The sequence below is a fragment of the Salvia splendens genome, unplaced genomic scaffold (genome assembly GCF_004379255.2).
Source record: "Salvia splendens isolate huo1 unplaced genomic scaffold, SspV2 ctg33, whole genome shotgun sequence".
Taxonomy (NCBI): domain Eukaryota; kingdom Viridiplantae; phylum Streptophyta; class Magnoliopsida; order Lamiales; family Lamiaceae; genus Salvia; species Salvia splendens.
Window position 1 is genome coordinate 2,036 of NW_024598973.1, and position 12,395 is coordinate 14,430.

Consider the following 12,395-nt stretch of genomic DNA (forward strand, 5'->3'; position numbering starts at 1 on the left):
TTAGGCTGGGTCGCGTAATTTTTTTAAGATTTCATTTCAAATCAAAGTTGATCTTCGAATTAATCTGTGTACTTCCCTCAACATTTTAAGGGTATGAAATTAATTTCTCTTCTCTCGCTTCAATTCATCATCCCATTTTCTTTCGTCTAATGCATGTGATCCCTACCGCCGTATACTCATTTTTCAATTCATTCTCTATAGCTGAGCTTGAGCTCGCAATTTAGGTAACTTGCACTCTGACCGATGTGGGTTGATTTTGTAGCTGAATTTTGGTGGATTTTGCAGCTGAATCTGGTTGTATTCAATTTAGGGTTTATGTGTGTTAGGATGTGTCGTGCAATTGTTTGGGGATTTCATTTCATAAATAATAACGTATAAGTTTTTAATATGTTTTGGGGTTTAATTTCCAATTCAGGTCGTTGTTGCAATGTCTTCTTCAAGTTCTCAATCGCTCGGGTCAAGTTTCAATTGGGATTGGCCTCGTCCACGGATTGTGAATTGTAATCATGATCTTGAGGCTGAGCTTGTGACATCTAGGACGGCTGCTAATACTGGTCGACGTTACTATCATTGTCCAATATGGAAGGAAGATGATTGCAAATTCTTCCGTTGGTTTGATGCGGGTCTATTGCCAAGACACTTACTTTCAAATAATCAAGCTCGAACGAGACAAGTTTGAAGAACAACTCCGATGCAAGAATATTGTAGAAGGTGTTGTTGAAGATAAATTGCGCATGAAAAGTGACGAATGTGAAGATCTGAAGTTAAAATTGAGCATGAAAACTGAGTGTTCAAAGTATAGTCATAAAATACAGACAAAATATGCAGTACTCAATTACTATACGTATAGGTAGATATCAACAAATAAAGCATACACAAAAGTATAGTCATAAAATACAGACAAAACATGCAGTTAACTACAACTACATACAAGACCCTTGTCATACAATATAAACAAAAACATAGTCATAATGTTTGATCCCTAACAAGCATAGTATTTAATATATGAATATAAGGGTCTTCCCATGATGATCCCTAACAAGCATAGTATTTAATATCTGAATAATATTTGACCAAAAAAAGGCTTCAAGACACTAACAAAAACCAACACCACTATTTACACTTTTAAGGTTCCCAAACTTGATCACCGCGATTATTCAATCCTGATCCCCGCGACGGCCACAATGTTGCCGCTGAGTCCTGGTCCGACGTGTGCTAGCCCTTGGACTAGTGGGATTGGTCTACAACAAACAACAAACCGGTCAAATTGTCTGACAATGTTTAGGAAATGAAAAGTGAAAAATTGATATTGAATACTACCTCCTGGTTTGACCGTGTAGACTGACGCGTGCTAGCCCTTGGACCGGTGAGATTGGTCTACAATAAACAACAAATCGGTCGAATTGACTGGCAATGTTTAGGAAATGAAAAGTCAAAAGTTGATCTTGAATACTATCTCTTGGTTTGACCGTGTAGACCGACGTGTGCTAGGTCGTTCCCGCCGAGGTAGATTGGTCTGTAACAAACAAACCATTAAAATACAGGCCAACGAGTAGGGAATTCATACAATCGTACTGAATAATACCTCTTCATTTTGAAACACGTTAGACGACTCAGTCCTATCACCGCCGTCCGTTGTGGGTGGCTCACTGGGCTGTGAACTCTGTCCAACTTCGGTTCGAGCATCCACACGGGGATCATTGGTGCATGTTCTCTTGTTATGACCATCTTGTCCATTTCCTAAACCCTAAATCACAAACTGAGGATAAAAAACATAACTTACTATAGTTATCTTCTGGGACGAAAAAATCCAGCCGAAGATCTCGGATATCTCAGGTTTCTTCATCCACATCTACGACCACCGGTGCATGTCTCGGTGGTGGTTGACAGTGTAGTGGCGATGGCGGGGGTGTGGGCTCCTTTTTACGGCGAGATGAATTTCGTGACGACGATGCGCCTTAGGATCCAGCGCGCTTACGTTTAGGCGCCATTCATGCAAGATAGATTTTTACATACGGGAGCAGAGAGAATGAAGAGTAAAAAAAAAGTTTTGTGAAATTTTTAGGTGGGGTGGGAGAGTGGAGAATGGAGAGTGGGGAGTGAACTGCACTTTCCACGTGAGCTTCGTTTTTGGCACTAAACCTCTTTTCTCAATTTTCACTCTCCCTCTCCTCTCAATCGCCATAATAATGCACCACAACGCCAAATCTCCGAGTTCAGAGATAATCAGAGAGCGAAATGACAGAGTTAAATTCGATCTAAACCTCTGAAATCCCCATCTCCATCTCCCTTTTTATCGATTGCTTCAAGATTGGGGAAAAACCAAAACTAGAAGTGGAATAAAGCGAAGAAACACAATAAAGGAAGCAACTTGACAACTCCCACGAGCCGGAAAAATGGGCCCAGCTTCGGCGGCGGAAATGGCTGCGGTAAAATGGCTTCTCGGCTCGCCTGCTGACGTCATCGCGCCGGTTTGGAATGCGGTGAAATCGTACGCGATAGTGCCGGTTTTGAGATTCTCTCTCTACCTCTGCTTGCTGTGGTCGTTCTTGCTCTTTGTGGAGTGGGTTCACATGATGTTCCTCGCTGCTCTCGCCAAGCTGATGCGGAGAAGGCACGCGGAGAGGTACAAATGGGAGCCGTTGAGGGATGATTTGGAAGGTGGGAGCCTCGATTTCCCCATGGTTCTTGTCCAGATACCGATATACAATGAGATAGAGGTCGGTTTAGCTCTAATTTGGGCGAAAACTTATTGCTTTATTTGAGTTTTTTAGTCTCTCTCTCACACACACACACATTGGTGATTGGTGGCAGGTGTACAAGATCTCCATTGGTGCAGCGTGTAGGCTGTCTTGGCCAGTTGATAGGCTGGTGGTTCAAGTTTTGGATGATTCTACTGATCTTGTTATTAAGGTATTGTGTCTTTGATTTTTTTCTGATTAATGCTCTTGATTTTGCATTGGAGTATGAATCAAGCCTTGTTCATGTTTCAAGAATTTTTCAATTTTCCCAGAGATGTGATTGATTGTGCATTGTGCCAAGAATCCTGCCTGTTAGGGATTGTCGTAATGGATAAATCTTTCATTTTATCCATTATTCATAATAAAAATGTTATCTTGGAATCAAAAGTATAAACTATGAATTAAAAATGTGGTTTTGTGAGATGGCCACCACTATGTGTTTGTCTTAATCTTGTGATTGATAACAAGATGGTTGCAGGATAAGGTATCGTTTCTTTGATTTTTGGTAATTAATTCTCCTGATTTTGCATTGGAGCATGGATGAATCATTGTTCATGCTTCAAAAATCTTTCAATTTCTCAAATTTGCAGCTTAGGTTTTCTAGAGATGTGATTGGTTGTGCATTGTGCCAAATTTCCAGCATGTTAGGCTTGTCGTTTATCTACGATTCATAATAAAAATGTTATCTTGAATAAAAAATGTGGTTTTGTGAGATGGCTACTGCGATGTGTTTGTCTTAATCTCGTGATTAATAACACGAAGGTTGCAGGATAAGATTGAGAAAGAGTGTATGAGGTGGGCGAGTGAAGGCATAAACATTAGGTACCAGCTTCGAGAAGGTCGGAAGGGGTACAAGGCCGGGGCTCTCAAGGAAGGGCTGAAGCGGGACTATGTCAAAGAGTGTGAGTATGTTGCCATCTTTGATGCTGATTTCCAGCCGGAGGCAGACTTCCTTCGACGAGCCATGCCTGTCCTGATTCACAACCCAGAGGTCGCACTTGTGCAGGCTCGCTGGAGGTTTGGTAAGCAGTGAGGGTCCTCTCTGCGGGTTGATTGTCTCCATTTTGCATAAAATGATTGAAGAAATTTTATAGCATTGATGTCAAAGTGACTGTCATACATTAGTACCTGATTAGTTTTAGATTCAAGTCATCAAGCCAACAAAATTGAAGATGCTTTTTGAGGGAATTTAGCCAAGAATTAGAAGTAAAACTAACATTGCAAAAACTGTCAGAAGATAAAGAGAGAGGGATAGAGAGAACTGAGATGTATGCCTTCGTCTATGCGTAAAGCCGGACTAGTGAGCTTAAAAACGGGAAAAACTCGGGATAAAGGCAAAGTCGGACTAGGAAGCTTAATAAAGAGTAGTTTGTTATCCCAAAGTTCTGGTGGTGAGTGAACATGAAGTAGATACTGAAGCTACTAGGAAATATAGGCCTACGTTTATTGTGTAGAATCCTATTCTTGTAGCGTAGCATCTGTACAAGGCACAACATACGAGTAGTAGAGTAATACGGTGGTATACTATATGTATATGCATCTTAGAGCTTCTTCTAACGACTTATGCATTTTGCTATCATTTTCAATCAGACGACCCATTAATCCAACTAACGGAGGATTATAAATGGATCCTTGTATCCTCCCATGAGGATACTTACCTTTGGAACATACTGGACATTGACTCGTATAGAAGTTTAAGAGTGAAAATACTGATGTGGATAACATATGATCCTTGTAGCATCTTTCTAGTGATTGAAAAAATATGAATTGCTCTGCTGTACTTGTCTGTGACTGTGAGGAGTTGCTTAGAATTGAAAAAAATTGTGGTAACCTTTTTGTTGATTTTGCAGTGAATGCAAATGAATGCTTCTTGACAAGAATGCAGGAAATATCATTGGACTTCCAGTTTGTAATTGAGCAAGAAGGAGGATCATCCATTCATTCCTTCTTCAGCTTTAACGGTAATATAAAACATGCGAGGCATGAATAGATTCTATTTTGTAAATCTTGGTAGTTTGTTAAACAAAAGGAATAGATAGACCATATGCATTGGCATTTTTGTGCTAGTTAGTTGCAATAACTAACATTACACTTGTCTCAGGAAGTGGTGGAGTATGGAGACTCGGGGCAATAGACGACGCTGGAGGTTGGAATGATCGAACCACTGTAGAAGATATGGATCTTGCTCTCCGAGCTGGACTCATGGGCTGGAAGTTTGTTTTCCTAGGCGACATTGAGGTGCACTCTAGACTTTGATTTTCACTAACAAGTTTCTCGACCCTGCATTTCTCGTTGTGTTTCTTCACAATCGATCCCTCTTTTGTCAACAGGTTAGGAGTGAGCTTCCTAGTACTTTCAAGGCCTATCGCTCTCAGCAGCATCGGTGGTCCTGTGGTCCAGCCAATTTGTTCAGAAAGATGGTGATCGGAATTGTAAAGAACAAGGTTCGTTCAGTACCAATACATCATTCAGGCATTGCACAGTAATTCAATATGGCGTGTTGTGTTTCTTTCAGGATATATCGCTCTCACGAAAGTTCTACATGATATATAACTTCTTCTTCATCCGGAAGGTCGTGGGAACTATGTTCGCCTTCGTTTTTTACTGTGTGGTGCTGCCCTTGGTAAGTCTGATGCCTGAAGTTGATTATCCTAAATGGGGTGCCATTGTGCTACTTTGATAATTGCCACCGTAAACACGAGCATTTCGACTCCAAGGTGTAGTGTAATTTAATGCCTAGCAAGTTGTTTTTTAGGCCTAAGTTTGAGAATCATTTGCATTTTCTGATTAATGTGGGGTTTGGAGATTACAGATCATTCTATATGGCCATTCCTTGGGTCCTTTTCGAGAACATAATGTCGTTTCATCGCACACAAGGCTTTGATGATCGGTCTGTTCGAGGCAAGAGGGCAAACGAATGGATTGTCACTGAGAAACTAGGAGACGCCTTCGAGGGCAAATCCAGAGCTGAATTTAGTGCACCAAAGGGTCCTCGACAGCTTAAGCATCTCCGGGAGAGGTATGTTTTGATTATATCGCCTCACACGACACATGAAACTAGACCGGTCATTTAGAAAGTGTTTTATGCTCGTCTCGGGGAGTGAGAGGTAGCGATGATCTGAAAATGTGTTCGATCATTTAGTCTGACTATGATGATCAATATTTTTTTTTCCAGAATACTACTGCAGGAGCTGGGAATTGCTTCGTTTCTTTTCGCTTGTGGATGCCACGGGATCTTCTATGGGCACGATAGATACTACCTGTATCTCTTCCCTCAAGCCATCTTCTTCACTATTGCTGGGTTCGGCTACTTTGGCACGATAGTCCCGAGCTGCCCCGAGCTCTATTAGCAGCAGCCGGGGTCTTTCCTGACACATGCTTGGATCTTTAGCCAAGAATAGGACTAACTTAGAACTGCTGACACATTACTAGCAAGATTTTAGTTGAATTATTGTGCTTCAGTTTTGCCAGAAATTTGTGATTCTTATTATACCAACAATGATTCTTGAGAATAAAACTAGCTACAACACCATATTTGTTGACCATTACTATTTTGTTTGGTTATTGGATATTGAAGATTCCTGTTGTCGAAGTGGATCTTGATTTTCTGTTGTAGTATTAATTTGGTGTTATTTTGAATTCTTGATCTTATATAGCATTTCAAAGCAGAAGATTTATTCGAGTTTGCTATGTTCCAATAATACAAAAACTTGTGTCAATATCCAATTAATGGGCAAAATTCACCAAACATTGTTGATATTAGGCCAAATAGCTAGAAAAGTTATAAATTTTGTTCAAATTTTGGTCTATTTTGCAGCTTTGAAAATTAGTGTAGTAGTAAAAATGTCTTTACTATAGTGGGACGGAGTGAGTATGATTTTGTGTTTGTAATATGTTGTTGATTTGGTGCATACATATTTTAAATCGATGACATTTGTAAAGTGTGATGAAGAAAATGGTAAAATTCACCGTGATTTTGTCCTCGTTAAACTTTTTGGATATCACATTAGATAGTAGTATACAAATTTACCCACATTAGACCTCTTGGGAACCTTTGAGAAAAACTATTAAAATTAATTTTATAGCTGATTTTCAGAGTCACGGGACAAATCAAAATTCATGATTTTTCTAGGAATTCACCGTTTATCGGTTTATTTGTATTTTTGATGTTGAGTTTCCTCCAATTTGAGAAACAAAACATATTAAGAAATATACAACTGAAATAAGGAGTATTTTTAAGGTTATTTAATTTATGAAGTATAATTATATTGTACAATGATTGGTATTGGAAGGTTATTGTACCATCCAATATCCATGTATTGAATAATATTTGATGCATTGTTACTATGTGAAATTAAAGTAGTTACACTATGAATCTGACAAAATTCTCTGTAAATGGGCCCTAAATAAATACACCAATATTTATATTATATGATTGCCGACAGTGTTAAAAGTAAAATTCTATAGCTCTTATTACAAGCAACGTATCTGCAAAAAGCATATTATAGTATTATTTTGTGGAACAAGAAATTAAATAATTGACCCCAACTTGAGATGCTACTCTCTGTGGGCTAGTCGTATAAATTTGGTGCCACATACCAAAAATATTTTTATGATTTATTTTGTACTAGTATATAAGTGTTTGGTGACAGTGTCATATAGTTATTGGACCTTTACGTCTCCTATTTTAATTTGTTTATAAAACGTCATATTCACATATAAAATGATACTTTTCGTCCATAAAATAAGAGTTATTAGGTTATCACGAAAATTATGGGTTATCATATGATCACAACTCTATATATATATGCATTTGATATTGTGTTATAACTAAAATAAAATGATACTTTTAATCCATAAAATGATATTCTGTTCTATAAAATGATATTTTTTCAGCATGCATAAAATGATACTTTTAATCTATAAAATGATATTCTGTTCTATAAAATGACACTTTTCGTCCATAAAATGAGGGTTATTAGGTTATCACGAAAATTATGAGTTATCATATGATCACAACTATATATATATATATATATATTATATATATATATATATATATATATATATATATATATATATATATATATAGGGATGTATTCATTTCCTTTTTCTATATTTCCTCCTATTTCCTTCTTCATTATAGCCGTTGATTTACTAAATCCTAGGGCCTAAATGAGTGGGTTGAATCAATTAAAATAATCACTAAACAAATCGGAAAAGGCTAAATTCGTAATAAGTGTTTTTGGTAGTTATGGTAACTTCCTTAATTTACTCCTCTGAAGATCTTCACGGTTATTCTCCTCTCTGCAATTTTTTTTTCGCTCCAGACGTGAACTATAGAAAATTCTCTTCTCTCTAATTGATTATTTCGCTCAGCCATTCCTTGCAATTATCGGATATCTGATCATTGCTAAATTGTTTAGTGTCGTCTGTTACCGGTGTGGTGGTTGACAATTCAAATTCTGATTCCAAATCCACTCCCAATTTTTCAAATATTTTTCGATCCGTGATTGAATCTGCAGATTTAGATCTATGTGATGATTTATTTCGATCTAATTCTACAAATTAGATCGACTCTTGAAATTCTGATTCTTCTTCTAATTATTTCGTTTTGTTCATGTGTCTTTGAATTCACGAGATCTGAATAAGAGGTATGATGATAATCTACCCATATAGATATATTTCTGCATTTGAATGATGAATACTTTCATGCACTACCATCTGATCTCTCATCAGTATCTCAAAAATTCATTTATTTTTCCAATTTCTGATTGAAATGCCATTTTTTAAACTTGATGTAAAAAATGGCAATCTGTGATGCAATTTGTTGTCAATTGACTGATATCCAGTGATTATCAAATACAAAATCACCATCTTTCGACTGAGATTGCTGTTGATTCAAACACTTTTATCAAGAATTAGTATTTGATTTATTTATGCCCATGGTATCTAATGTTAAGGAGTTTATTCAATTTCTTGATATTTCGTTTTTGTGCGCATAAATTAACTAGAACAGGCCTTGCGACACAGTTTGCTTTGCTGCATAGGCTTTCTGTTACTAATTTCCTGTCTACATATTTATTTTAAAATTATTTTATTTCTAATTTTATTTGTTTCTGTATATTGTCCTTTCTTTCTGAATTGAAATTATGAAATTTCTTGTTCCAATTACTAGTATTTTGCTAAGTAAGTTAAAATTGTTCATTAATTAAGGCTCTTAATGTGCCGTGTTTCGATGTTTGGCACACGTTTCTTGTTTAACCCAAGGGTTTAATAAGCCTAGGGGCTAGGGTATAGTACTTACACATTATATGGAAGTTGTAAAAGAGCGTGTAACTGACGTATATAAACATCACGTATTTTTGAAATTTACATATTTTACCGAATAAAGTTATGGAAAAGGTGCAAGGATACATAAATGCACCAAATAAATGTGCATAATGATATCTATTTTCTGTGTAATGCATAATACGTTGAAGGAATTAATGAAGGACCGAGAGTATGCATCATTCATTTAGGGTTTTGATGTGTCATGTTTTAATGTTTAGCACACGTTTCTTGTTTAACCCTAGGGTGTGCCGTTAGCAACTTACAAATTACACGCATGTTAAGGCCTACAAAACCATATTCACCCCTATACACAAAAAAATTATCATAATGCATACTACATTGCAAATAATGCCATTGGATGCAGACGTAATGCACATCATAAATAATAGTACTGCACCTAATGCTTATCTGAATATCGATAATCTTTCGGCGCTTAAAGAAAGTCGTAAATCAAATAACATATTTTACATCCCTCTAGCTTATTGTACTGTACAATGTATTAGTGCATTGTTTGTTTTACAAGTTGCATTATGTATCGTGTCATTTACATTATGTGGGATGTAATACGCATTATTACTGAATAATGCAAACATCTTTAACAATAATGCACAAAGTAATAAACGTAATGCACATATTATAAGTTTGAATAATTACTTGTAATCCATTCATACTACATATTCCCAAAAACATTGTCAACTACCAACACGCATCTTAATGGTGCAAAAAACTTCAGTATCAAATTCAAATGTGAACCACCAAATCAAGGATTTCGTTAACCTCCATCAACCTATATGCAAAACCATCACTCGCTACAGACCATAATTATCAACCCACTGCTCGAAATTGAACTTTGCAGGTCTCTCCCTCCAATACTTTGTCGTTTTAGTTTGGTTTGCAGAACCTCGGGTGTTGTGCGCACAGGTAAGGAGCGTCCGTGCAATCTTGATTCTACACATCTCTAAGCCTTTTGTTCCTTTTGCACTCAGCCACTGGTATAATGTCGTCCACTACGTCGTCTATCTCGTCCCTAAGCTCCTTGTCTGATATTACCAAACAAAACAACACATTAGAAAATTATCACCAATTCAAAAGTCAGCATCATATGACCTGTGTAAGGTTTGACACGTAAATCAAAAAAGCTATTGCTTCAGTCAGAACATATAATGCAAAAAGTACCACCCATAATGCGTTTGAAAAAGCAAATAATGCACTTATTACCATAACATAACATATTTATCAATTTAATCAACAACCTGAAGCTTAGTTTGTAATCTGAGTCAATTAACAAATACAATCAACACCTCTGCTGTGCTTACTATACTCCTCATAATACTCTTTTATAATGCAAAATGTATTCGACATAATGAAACTCTCATACGACATAATGCATTGTCTAAAGCGAAAAATGCATACGTATTACACCAAAAAACTAGTAACCAATATCAACAATACATCACAGATTCATAATGCAATACCCAAACGCATGAGTAACCATATTGAATCTTGTCTGAGTTTCTTAAACATCAAAGACAATAAACGTATTAATGCCTGCTATAGACATCATAATGCACAATATATGATATATAATGCACAGTCCAAAATAAATAATGCATCAGTTAAGGAACATAATGGCACTTACATGTATACATAATGCATTGTCTACACCCAAAAATGCACATGTAATACACACAAAGACTAGTATACCATATCAAGACTACAACTCATGCTGAGCCATACACTCCACCAAATGCATAATTACGGATTCATAATGCACCTCCCACACCAAACAATAACAATATGTAAACTTTGACAGAGTTGCTTAACCCACAGAGTCAGTACCCGTAGTAATACATAATATAGACAGCATAATGCAAATATTATGTTACATAATGCATAGTACATCATAAATAATGCATAAATATAATATTGCCTGAACAATTCTTACATATATAATGCATCATATACTGCACATAATGACACTTACATATATACATACTGCAATAAGCAAACATGAAATAATCCTTCCACAAAATCGACTTGATTATGCATAATGATATCTATTGTTCATAGATTAAGCATTATACGGTCAAGAATATCCATTACTCATTACCATGTGGTGCATTATTCGTATCTTTTTAAGCTAGACCCTTAATAATTCTCTCATACACACGGTCCTCCATAACGATTACGTTTTAAAATTAGAACACCCTACATAATGCATCATATACTGCACATAATGACACTTACATATATACATACTGCATTAAGCAAACATGGAATAATCCTTCCACAAAATCGACATATAAGATATTGATTTCCACCAGCAGCACCGCAAATTTACCTGCAACTTGAGATGGTTGTGAGCGTGAACGTCCTCGTATATTCTATCTGTCTGGCAATAACCAAATCAAATTCCAAATCAAATTCCAAATCAAACAATGCTCTCAGACCCAGAATAAATAAAACCCAGTAGGATTCAGAGAAATGTCAGAACACACAATACAACCCAGTCGGCCATCAAAATGCATGCTTTTAAACCCAAATCAATAAATTCCGTTGTGAATTTATTGTTCCGCCACAGTTGTCGCTGTTACAAGTTATAGTTATCGTACCAAAACAATATTTAAAGCACAGACACGTACCATGACGCCTGTAGGGTTTCGTTGTTACGAACGGCGGAAGATGTGTGATGAAATTTCGGACACTTGCGGTCGATTACTTGAAAGAGTTGCGCTTTGTTCATAGATCTAGGGTTTGGGGAGAGGCGATAGTGGAGAGAGTGGAGAGTTGGAAGATTTGGTGTACAACGTTTAATGACCGAGAATGAAGAGTTGGAAGTTTCAAATCTCTATAATTTCGCTCTTTCCAAATTCTGGCAGTTCTAATCTCGTAGAATTACTATTTTAGCCTTATAATGCACACACACAGGTTCCATAATGCAACACGGATTCACATTGGAATTGTCAATCTGGACCGTTGATGTAGTTGATCTAACGCCTAAGAATGAGAAGAAGAAAGGATGTTATAGTTGAAAAGGAGAATAATGCTCCCCTATATATATATATATATATATATATATATATATATATGATATTGTGTTATAACTAAAATAAATAAAAATTAGAGATTTTTATAATTTTGAGGATCGTGTGAGAATTATTGTATGAATGCATTATATTTATTCGTTCATTAATTTGTACGCGCTTGTTCGTTTTTGTATGTTTTCATCATCGTTTTCGTTTGTGAATTTGTTGTTCCCGCTCATACTCTGACTTCGCCCAACCTGTCGTATCATTATTCCGACGAAAATCGGGCACCATC

At 36.5% G+C, this 12,395-nt stretch overlaps 2 non-coding genes and 1 pseudogene across 2 annotated transcripts; all 3 read left to right on the plus strand.

The window, feature by feature from the left end:
* The first annotated feature begins 2,092 nt into the window (after positions 1–2,092).
* Positions 2,093–6,273, plus strand: LOC121789762 (annotated as a pseudogene).
* Positions 6,274–8,390: 2,117 nt separating this feature from the next.
* On the plus strand, positions 8,391–8,475 carry LOC121789763. Its single transcript, XR_006048147.1, has one exon. It is a non-coding gene; the product is annotated as a small nucleolar RNA Z195/SNORD33/SNORD32 family (small nucleolar RNA).
* A 75-nt stretch (positions 8,476–8,550) lies between these two features.
* Positions 8,551–8,636, plus strand: LOC121789764. The gene has a single exon (XR_006048148.1). It is a non-coding gene; the product is annotated as a small nucleolar RNA Z196/R39/R59 family (small nucleolar RNA).
* Positions 8,637–12,395: the final 3,759 nt, after the last annotated feature.